Source organism: Pectinophora gossypiella, chromosome Z, assembly GCF_024362695.1.
Source record: "Pectinophora gossypiella chromosome Z, ilPecGoss1.1, whole genome shotgun sequence".
Classification (NCBI taxonomy): domain Eukaryota; kingdom Metazoa; phylum Arthropoda; class Insecta; order Lepidoptera; family Gelechiidae; genus Pectinophora; species Pectinophora gossypiella.
In genome coordinates this window covers 6,988,838-7,001,080 of record NC_065433.1, presented here as the reverse complement: position 1 = coordinate 7,001,080, position 12,243 = coordinate 6,988,838, and the positions used below count along the sequence as shown (strand labels likewise).

General features: G+C 37.8%; 2 protein-coding genes across 2 annotated transcripts in view; both read right to left on the bottom strand.

The window, feature by feature from the left end:
- LOC126380793 (neurocalcin homolog) overlaps positions 1 to 12,243 on the bottom strand; it is a 67,417-nt gene that overhangs the window by 53,644 nt on the left and 1,530 nt on the right. The window lies entirely within an intron of this gene.
- LOC126380794 (neuronal calcium sensor 2) overlaps positions 1 to 12,243 on the bottom strand; it is a 61,323-nt gene that overhangs the window by 48,000 nt on the left and 1,080 nt on the right. The gene's annotated exons all lie outside the window — the stretch shown is intronic.

Genomic DNA, 12,243 nt, shown 5'->3' with positions numbered 1-12,243 from the left:
TTGTGACCGCCAGTTGCGTTTGTATTTATTAATAAGAATGATGTAGGTATATAGTGAACATTGTATAAGAATAATGTAAATCAGAGACAATAGAAAGCAGGAACTGAACCCGGCCAAAGTAAATTTAATTAGCATGCAAGGACCGGAGCGAAGAGTTTTCTGGGACAACGACTCAGACTGCCAGCTCGCTAGGAACACCGAAAGTTAATTAATTATCGCTTTTTACAGCAGCCCTTTATGACTGGATTATGAACATTATTCTGTACGAGAGTTTTATATTCCTATTTTCTTGTCTACTGGTTCATGATAAAATATATGGTATTATAACCACCCGGTTATAGTGTGATTCTCCGGCCTGCGTCTCTTGGGGTAGGTATGCTGCAGGGCTGCCAGATGAAAAAAAGGCATGATCGTACGTCAACTACAAAAAAATCGTATTCCAAGGAAATTTTGAAATGAAAAGATAGTACAACTTAAAAGTTCAAAGTTTTTATGAAAAATGAGAATAATTCGTTAAGAATCAGAAAAATAATGCAATAAAACCGTTTATTAGACTTATACTAATTTTCTGAGGTTAATTTTCTTTTTTTTTTATTCGGAAAACTCTATCGCCTGCATCACTTGCATGTCGTCGGGTTTTATTATTCCTGGAATCAGTATCATGAGTGGCAGTAACGTCGGTACTTTTTAATGTGATTACTGGAAACAGCATTGGTAGTTTCAAGACAGTCCAGTTCCGATAGAATGGCGCCATCTAAATCGTATCTTTTTTAATTTCTTCTGCACTTGTGATTAAAAAAATGCCTGCAACGTTGAAAAAAATCAAAGCTGCCGGAGTAACACATTTGTTTTATTACGAAATATTGCCAGGTACCGAAAAATCGTACATTTTCCGTACGATCGTAGTCTTGCGATCGTACATGAGTAGAAATGCCAAAAAATCGTACGAGTACGATTTAAATCGTACATCTGGCAGCCCTGGTATGCTGTGTCGCGAGTAGTGCGACATACGTGTTAGGAGATAATTTGGTCGAGGCGTAGACACACCGCGTAAATAGCGCTCTTGCCAAAATTATGTTAGTGAACTTTACATTTGGCACTCGGGAGTGTGTCTGCGCTGTTTCTTACGTTAAAAATATGCGGCGTCACATGAACGAGTCACGGCGCTCGCGGCCGGCGTCTGAGTGGGCTGGCCCGAGTCCAGGCTACACACGCAACACATCTATCCACTACGATTATCTCTAATCGAAAGAGCTCCAGCGATACCTGCCGATTGTTCCACGCCAACGGTTCACCTTCACAAGTCTATCATGTCGTTGTATAACACGTAGATTGCAGCGTTGTCACAAAATCAATCGTACTTGTGTACTGGCTCTATCTAGTGACGCGACATACGGCGTAAAACAAAATGAAAACATAACCGTGTACAAAAACGACATAGTTACGTGCGTATCGTACAAAATTTTCATGTGGGCGCGATTCATTTGCTCATTAAAACCCGGCGAACCACACGGTTAATGTTAATATGATATTATTTAAAGTCACCACCTGCCTTCATTAGCTTCGTGGAAACAAACAATAGTTGAACGTTGATGTCACCTCCATGATAAATATTTTTTAAATATTCGGAAAGAATATAACATTTTAGGAAAATGTGTTTTATTAAACACAAACACTCAATCCTGAAACACCTACATAAAAATTTTGAACCTACGTATTTCATTAAATAGGTAGGTATATAAAATAAGTAAGTTGTCTACTTATTAGATAATAGGTAATAGAGACTAGAGACAGAAATATTTTCTTGTTCATACTTTTTACAGCGCGATTTGTCCGAATTCGGGTTTTAGTATTTAAATAAATTTTCGGGTTTTTTTATTATTGATATAACGTGCTTGAATTAAGTTGCATTATGTATTTTTAATGAATGAATGTATTTTAGCTAAGGTTTGGAGATAAAAGCTTTTCAGATCATGTGTCAGGTGTTCTGTTAATAATTAAAAGAATTATCGAGAAAGTACAAGCATATACAAAACCGGGGGTAAAAGCTAGAAGTAGTTACATTGAAATGTTCTCATGAAACCCTTTCATGTGATAGCCAACACGATTCCTACGAAAAGAATTTTTTTTTAATTCACCAGTTTACGTCCTCTAAAGGGACAATCAGTCAAGATGCTTCTAGTGACATCTAATTGGTTAAGTTTTGGTGGTTCATAAGTTAGAAGGGAACAGACATACAAAAAAGCATGTATCGGGTAAAAACCGACTTTATGCATAATCTTTTACGTACCTAACAAACGTGGCTTCAATAACCTTTTATTACTGTAATAGATCAAACTACGTTTGCTTCGTTACTCTCGTAAAGGTCATGAGGAACTTATCGACATGATAAAAGAGGTTCCAGAATTGCATGATAATTAATATAAACCTCAATGCTTACAGAAATATCTTAACGAAATGTGAAACAAATCAAGATGAGTGGCGTTAGGTCGATGACGTTACAACCGAAATTAAGAAATACCCGTCTAGAGAGAAGAGAGAGATTATGACGTCCGTAAAAAATACACAGTGAATAACAAGCGGCACGTAAAAAATGGTAATAATTCAGCGGTTGAACAGATGATAGTGGCGGCCAAACTGATGTCATACGCGGCCGCGTGCGCCGCAGTACGTAACGCTTACTTCATGACATCACACCCGCGGTTATTTTTAGGGATCGCTCGAGCCTTAAAATAATTTACCGGCTCATCACATCCGACAGTACAATTGTATCACGCACGTGTACAACAAAATGAGCAAATTATACATTTATTTGTAACCATTTCGTTTCTAAATATATCGTCTACCGTAAATATTTCTTAAGCGAATAGTTATACGGAGAGCCAATCAAAAAGGTCGTGTGGCTTCGATCATCGGCCGTACACAAACGGAGCTGGAGAACTTTACGTAACCCATTTATGCACACAGCAGGTCCGAGGCCCGCCCGAGCCAAGTCGGACTTTAGATATCGCAGAAATTGCTAGAAAGGTAAAATGCGCTACTAGCACGCAACCCTTATCGGCCGCACACAATAATTAATGTTACAAAACTCGATCCGAGGAGGTATCGTGTCATAATCGTTAACGTACACGAAAATAATACAATTTAGACGGACAAATTTTAATCTAATTTACAAAATAAGAATAAAACTGTTCATATATTGCATATTATATTCTCTTTCGCCTTAGAAGCTAGTGGTGTGAGTGTGAAGGAACTTCCAACTTGTTACTATCTTGATTATATAACGTTGAGAATCGTTATCCTATAACAGATCTTGGCGTAACGGGAATTGAATATAATATGTTTCCACTGACGATCTCATGTACCTTGGGCGGACACGGTCATGTTATCTGCTACAAAAATGTTACGGAATCACAATATACAAGTACACGTACGTAACCCTCAAATTGCTGCTGCGGAAAATAGCGCTACAACACGAAGCCGTCGGAAGCTTGCCACTTTTGTTACTTATTTCTGATAAACTCTAACTGGCTATTCGGGCTTAGGACTGACAAGTTACCAGTCAAACGTTTATAATAATACATCCATAACTCTTGCTACAACAAGCTTAGGACGTCAAACAACATGTCATTACGTTTGTCCCCTACCAAACCCGACACAGAAATCACATGATATAAAAATATTATACATAATATTTACATTCGCAATAAAACCCAGAGCTTCGACAAGTATCGTGAAATTGGGACACTGTTATGTGAAGATACACTATCTGAAGAGGTGCTAACCAGGCGGCCGTAAAATAAACAGAATAATAACAACGACGTAAAAACGGTTTACAGCCCGCACACACTTTTGCGCCACTAAATACGTGATTACGAACTAGTTTTCAAAGAAAATGCTTGCATTTACGAAGCAATTTATCGTTTATTACTTTTTCAGTTTAATTTTGCGCAATGGACATCATACTATGAAGTCAAAAGCTAATTGCTAGTGCCCTTAGGCAGGGTTCATGTTTTAGAAACTTATTACAAGCAATGTTACGTCGTTAATTACCACACGAGTACCTGCAATAAACTTTTTATTTTTGATTCTTTGTTACTGAAATTATAATTTAAATTATATCATTATGTTAATAAAGTATAATTCTCAATAATGTGTTTTACTAGTAAAATATATAAAAAGAAGTGTCAATGTGTATCCATTTATCACGTAATTGTAAAGTGAGGGTTACTGGTATAAGAACAAGATCCATACTCTCATGCATTTTTATATAAACCCCTGATTTAACCCGCTCTTGTACTATGTTATGCTACAGTAAAACATGATAAAGATATGAACAGTCTTTCAGCTCGTAATGTAAGATTCCTACGCATCATATGTTCATAAATATTGCTGGACATACTCAATTGTCTTGGGTTAACTGATAATTATATCAAATCACGATATATGTATACAAATTGTTTGTTCAATACAAAACAAGAAAGCATCAAAAATTCTGCGCTTTAATTTTAAAATTAATTATGTTTCTGATCCAAACTTAATGTGAGCGACGTCTAAATATCGGTTTCGTAGACAAAGGACTCATTCGCAAATGGACCTGCATTAGTTTTTGGGCTCTCGTATAGTGCTGTAAACACTGTCAAAGCCGAAGTTTCGAAATCGTTTGTCGATGAAACCGGCTGCTGCACTCCCTGTGGCTACGTCGATAATATGATAATATTTGGCGCACTGCGTTCCAGCGTTGCATTACAAAACCCTGTGCGATTGACATTTCTAGTCAAATGAGTTTTCATCACAGTTTCACCCCGCAACACGCAATAAAACGTAGTTTCAAACTAGCTCTATTTATTTTTAAAACTCAATTAACGCCCGTAGCGTCAAGGAAGCGCTGCTTTTAACGGGTTTTGTGTAGTTTTCATACGATTTTTTTAGCTTTCAGCTTGCTTTCAATATAAATTGCATTCGGTCGGTCGAATATTGAAAACGCGCCAGAGATACGCTAAGCTTTATGGACCTTTCAAACACTATAAAATGTTTCTAGTACGGAAGGTGTTGCGTTGTAATGTAAGTGCAAAAGTACATACTAAACATCACCGTATAATATTGGTACTCAAGCGAATACGTACGTCTTTTTCTTAAATTTTCAATGGCTTCCTGCTGCTTATTATAATGTGTAGTGTATAGCAAATACGTAGTATTTTGGTCAACCACACTTCGGTGTTTGTTAGAACATTGTATAAATTAGTAAAGATTGATAGTATCTATCTGTCTATCTATCTATCTGTATTAAGCTCTAATGTAATGATCCATAAGCCCCATGAGAGTGGCATATTCTGAACAGAAAAAACCCTCTTAAAAATATTAGAATAAAAAAGTATAATGTATTTGCACGCATGCTCCAGACTATTTTTAGATCGTCTCATGTACTACAATTCAAGCCCAAAAATGATATAAAATCAAATGAAAGTTTATAAAGACGCGTCCGCATACAGGAGCAAGCATATGAATAGATCGAACTATAATAAGCTAAAACAACTTTCCGAGCTCGCAAGTAATGGCACTTATCGCCCATATTGAATGAAGACTTCCGATGGTAGATAGTGATATCATGTTATTGTTAATTTGATTGTAAGGTTTATAACTGTGCCACAAGGTTTCACGACATGTTCAGCAATGGACCCCCTTTTATTATTTCAATAAGTATAATTTTTTTGGTCACAATATTTTAGCTCTTTCAATCAACCGTGCCCCCGCCAAGACGAGCAAGGCGAATCGCAAGGGCAGCGCACTACTTATCTTTTCTCGAAACGTTTCGTCGATTTTTTAAACCTCCTAACTCAGGTTTAGACCAGATAAATCAAATTCTCAGAATAAATCTGTCCAGAACCATAGATTCAGAAGTCTCTTTCAGACCAAACCACTTGATGATATTTAACGTATTTCTAAGAGGGAGGTCTGTAACGTCCTAGGAGATCATTAAATGACCCGGCTCGGTTAGTGTCCGACTCCTAAAGCGTACGAGAGCCTTACAGCTGCACAGCTTGGGTGACGGCAGTTCATGTAGGTACATGTTATAATAGTAGGAATTAAAGCACCAGCAAGTACTAGCAACCGTAGTAACACTTTCACCCTTTTCCATTTTTAGAGAGATGCAGATCGTAACAGTAGGTAACGAAAGCTGCGTACAAATATATTCACTGGTCCTCAATACTATCTGTGATAGCTTTAAAACTAAAACATTTTGATCTTAGATCACTACGACTACGAGTTGACATTCACGCGCGTTCGCGCGGAAAAATGACCCGAACGAAGGCTTTGTTTTTATATTCCCGAGTAAAAAACTTGCTTGTACAAGCAGAAGTTTTGTTTTACTTCCAATCCAATATACCTATTTAGTAGTTTAGTAACTATTCATTGTTCATTATAATGAATTTATGGGATGTTTTTCTCATCATAAGGCAAATCACAAAGTGTCACTTATGGTGTAATTCAAAGAGACCGCTTTGACTAGCTGTTCCTACTGCGATAGGATCACAATCCGTTTGCTTGAGATTGGCACGAGAGAATACCTACTGACTGACGGGATACTCGTACCAATTGTAACGTTCAATCAAGGAAATTCTAAAGCCCATCCTCAAGCGAGTACTCTAACTACGTGCAATTGTTGAAAATTGATTTTGCCCCTCACAGTTCTAGTCACAGTTCACATTCTAGAGTATAGTATACACACGAGTGTAGTAGACAATTTTCTATTATTTGAAGCTCAGTGACACGAAAAAGCCCCATATGAAAATAGCTAAACGCTGAAAAACATAAAAACTGACCCAGACCCACGTTTTAAAACATATCTGTGCCGTTTTCGAGTAGGAGCGCCTAGGTTACATTCTTCTGATGCCAGCGTTTGATGGTACAAAAAATGCTAAACAGTGTTTGATGTTAACTGTGTATACGACGGCAGTAAATATCGCAACATCGAATCTCTTCCAAAAGCGAAACAACTTCTAAGTCCTTGTTTTTCCTGAATAATTTCAAGATTAAAAATCTCGAAAGGACCAGCACCCAGAACCACCTTTAGAGAAACGTCTTTAGTGTTATAAATCTTTAAGCGTTATAAATGTTTCAGTGTTTGTTTTTCTATCAACGTTTGTTCCGAAAGCGTCGTAATTAATCAACACGGATAAGCCATCACAAAGTGTGCCATCTGCATGTGACTATCTAGCCTGTCATGGCAATCCACCAACATTGGTTTAATGTCCATTCCTGAGCTGACTAACTACGTATACAGCGCCCGAAAGCGGTGCCCTACGTACTTAAATGTATACCTATAATTTCTATGTATTATTCTACGCTTACATAATATAAGCAGCCTATTTATGCCCCGCTGATGGGCGGGCCTCCCCTCAATTATGGAGCATACTCCGCTGCTCCAATATAGCCTAGTGGAGGTGTTTTTACAGCGAATAATCAGGACCAACGGCTTAACGTGCCCACCGTAGCAAGAAATCATCTTACTTTTTCGGACAATCAAATGATTAAAATCTGTAATTTCCTTTCCTTACCACACAAAGGAGTCTCATAAAGCGATTTCAACAATGTGTCCCGCGTGAATTGAACCCGAACTTCCAGATAGTGAGCCCAACGCTCTAACCACTAGACCACAGCTCAGAGGCTGTTATTCGCTTCACATAATTAGCTCTACGTAAGCCAGTGGTGTTTGACCTTTTTGACTAGGGACGTACGACAAACGTTAAACAAACGTGGTTTAATTTTTATTAGCAGGAACCTAAAGGTTAAAAAGTAAATTGTTACACTACAGAAGAATGGGTGATCTTATATAGACCCCGTACTCAGACACAAGTTAGCACAAATACACTCGCTTTAGACCACAGATGAAATATATGAATGAAAGAAGTGGATGCCTTTGCACAGCAGTTGGATGTTATTGGCTAGATTAAATTACAATTCACCTGAAACAAAAAAAATGTGCGGAAGTTCCAACACTGTCTTAATAAATATATTATAGTGAAATATATTATAGCACCTAAAAAAGAGTGAATAGCCATTTTCTAAGTAGACAACCGTGTTACGTCTTAGGCCGAAGCGTCACTTGCTTTCAGCTGAGATAGTCCTAACGCGAGTGCTGTGGTACAGATAAGAACATTGAAGACAGAGAGTTTTTTGGTCAAACTACTAATCAGCAGAATCACTAACATAAAATTAAAAAAAAGTATGATACCGACTGGCACGTGCCATATTGTTTTGTCAGTCGCTGGTTAGGTTACCAGCGGGTATCGGTCGCTTTTATTGAATGGCGAGGTCATTCAAAATTTGAAATATTTCGCGAACCACTTTTTAGCTCTCGCCGACCGCCGTGGTCCGCGCACCACTTGTTGGGAACCGCTCCCCGAAACGGCGAAAATCAACAACGGAAACATTCTACTCCCAGATTACATTTACAGAACCTAGTAGCGCGTAATTGATTTTATATTAGTTATTGGTTGCTTTGGGACTATTTTTCAGTTATTCCCGAAGTTATGATTAGGTGAGGGCTTTGTATGGAATCCACAAGTGGTAAATGCCGTAAGATGGTATCTGGACACAACTAGCAATATTTCGCTCTAAAAATATTTTCGAAGTAAAACATACTATATTGTTATTGATCTTAGAAGCTGAAATAGAGAGCAAACTACTTTGACTCAGCACACGTAAAAAAATATTTATCACAGAAAAAACATAGATGCTCGCTCTATTACTGTTTGCAACTTTCTTGGTAATATTGTGTCAAAGAGCAACACGGAAGAGTGCATTTTATAACTATCTTTTTATCATATTTAAACCTGATTTCCCTTAACGAATATTTTAATTTATCGATAGTCATTTTATCGACAATTTATACAACCACAATGTCTCAAATCTCATAACTTCCCGCCTCGCGAAAAGTGGCAGAAAATGTATTGGCAACTAACGCTATGGCTACTAGACCCCTCCGATCTGCGGAGGCCCGTGTTTATTTATTTTAAATTGGAAAACAAACAACTTAAATAACATTTTTAAAATGCAAATAATGTGTACATTAGCCAATGAAGTCTCCACTTACAACTAATACATGCATTGCTGAGAAACAGACAGAAACTCTACGTATTGTGTAGATGGAAGAATACCTGAGTTCAAGCCTGTTTCACTATTTTGTCTTATTGAGACAGCCGTAATTATATTTTAAGTGTCTGTTAGCAATACTACTATCAGCTCATCGCCCGTATCATGGTCTATTTTGCTATAAAGAGCACTGTAGCGGTTTTATGTCAGGCCCGAAAAAAAGCTGAACGTATCCCAAGTTTTTCATTCGATTCCAGGTTCGCATAAACGCAGTCTGTGCAGTCAGTATAGGTTTATTATTAATACTATGTGGGATGTATCAAGTAGATATTATATGCGCGATTGCGTCCCATTTGATGGGTGTACAACATATAGAAAATACGGAGGAACAACATATGGCGAATCTCGAGCAAGTTCCGAGCACATGTGCATATGAGAAAATGGAACGCAAATGGAACGCTTCGGACCTGAATGTGAAAAAACAAAAAGACTTAAAATGTCGTGTTCTGAACAAATGCTACCCGAAGGCCACCTGCCGTGCAATGGGTGGAAAATTTACGTGGAAGTGCCCTGGGCATTTTGTGATGCAGAGAAAAAGAAAGGAGTTGTTTCGCCCGTCAATAAAATGCACCGTAACAATGTCTTCAGGTTCTAAGATCCCGCTAGCTATTTCGCCCGATAATCGCACAGCAATAAAGTTTAACAGAACTTTAGAATTTTCTAAGAATTGAATGCTTGTTTTGTTGTCGAAATGTTAGATAATTTAGCGAAATTGTTTTTTCATGTGGATCAATAATTTATACTACAATGTCTATGAGCTATTTTAATGTCCTCTCTCTCTCTCTTCTCTTCTTCTAATCCCTTAATTTCCTGTTGGGATGTAAGGCTCGAATAACAGATTTCCACTCCTCGCGATCTTTTGCAGCCTCTGTGGTTTGCACCCATGACATGGGGAGAGTTTTAACGATTTATTCTAATGTCCTATCTATAAGAAAAACTGAATGACAAGCTCAAGTATTCAAAGAATTCTTGTCTGATACATGTGACTTGTGTGATACGAAATTATATCACAAGCAAGACACAATGGCATACAATTAATTTGTATACAAGTACTAGGATATTTTCCTCATAATTGATAGAAACAATGATTGGTAATACCGGACTACACTTATAATCAGAGATAATGAGTATTCGGCCATTGTTCTACGTTCATGTACTATCCATGTCATTAAAATTCATTCACATAACTGCCCTTAAGACAATAACAAGTGAAAAATGTACCTTCAGCTGAAGACTAAGAATAAATTGTAATGTGCTTGAGACAATTTTGTCCATAACTATTCTAAGCAAATTATCAGCATCATTTAGTCTTAATAAAAACCTTTTAGAATTTCGAAGTTTGTGGCGGACTATTTCTGTGCGTAAAAACTCAAATGGCGCTTATCGATGCCTGAAACGTACTAAGAAAGTGCTCACAACGCGACGCACATCATACACATATGCCTAATACGTATCTTTCAACGTAACACTGTCAGAACGTCGATCCCTAGTCACACACCTACTCGTGACTTGCGAAATACTTACTATTATTCTCTGCTCAGTACCTCGACAAATCACTTTTAGCGACAACAACAACCTTGTTCCCAAACTAGTGTCCCACGGTGGAATACAACAAGCTGCACCTTCTGGGAGTCAACTGCTTCACAACAGCAGTATCCAGCACGCCACCAATAACAATCCTCAGGAGATCTTCATCAGCTTCTAGTCATCGGGGCAACAGCATAACTACAAGCAGCTGCACACGCTTTCTGGTCCTGCTATTCCACACGTCAGGACCTCGGGGCGTCGGGAGCGTCGAGATCCATCATCATGTGCCCAAGAGACCTGGACCATACTCTAAACTCAAAGAGTGGCATAGCATCCGAGTTTTACTGCCATATCACGCTGTCAAACAACACACTCCGCCTGACGGGGCACCTTCTCGCCTCACGCCAGTCACCAGCTCCATATCTCGACACACCGCGGATAAGGAGAAACTCCACATCCCGAGTCACCATAGCCAGAAGCACACACTCACTGTGCTAGCTCTTCCTGTCCCTATAAGAAGAATACAGCAACGCCACATCCTTGAACTGGCATTTGAATCATGACATGAATTGAGCTTCGGCCTGAAGAGTTAGTGATGTGACTACCCAACTAACCTAACTAATAAACTAGTAGTCTGCACCATAGAAACATAGATAGTGCTCATCGGCACCTGAAACGCGCTAAAGAAGTTCTCATCTTCCAACATAACACCGCCGGATTGTTGATATCCAGTCACATACACCAACTCGTATCTAAGGAGGTAATTTTATTGTTCAAACCATAGAATATGTATATATAAGTCTTTGTCCTCGACATAATAGCAGTGCAGTTCACATACATACACATACATACATAAACTCACGCCTATTTCCCACCGGGGTAAGCAGAGACTATAGAATTCCATTTGCTTCGATCCTGACACACTTCTCTTGCTTCCTCCACATTCATCAATCGCTTCATACACGCACGCCGGTTCAGAGTGCAGTTCAGTTGCACGCAGTGCAGTTCACACTAATGATGAAATCAATTAAAAAGAAGGATTAACCGAATTCAAGTGTACAACTATAGTAGAAGAATCAATAATGATTGTATTATTGATCTTCAACAAAATTTTTGATTATTATGTTTGTTTATGAGGAATAAATTTGATTTAAATTTCATTTTTTTTGGTACTGTCTACCCTGTAATGAACAATAAAAAATAAATAAAAATGAATTTATTTCTGTAAATCAGTTACAATTATTGGACAGGTCTCCCCAGTAAGTAATCAGATACTTGTGTTGGGAATGACCCGCAACTTACCTTAAGGCTAGGTAACTACAGTTTTACAGATAATTGAGCCTCTTCATTTTATTTAGATAACAACCAGTTTAGATAATTTAAGTTAATTAATGTAAGTTAGTGTTTAATTTATAAGTAAGTTATAATTTTTGATGTAGGTAGGTTTATATTTTAGTTACAAAACAATACCACATAAGAATTTTAAAAAATGAGACTACTCCATTGGTTTACTCCCTAAACCTTATTTAAATATTTATTATGAATTAATTTTTGAATTGT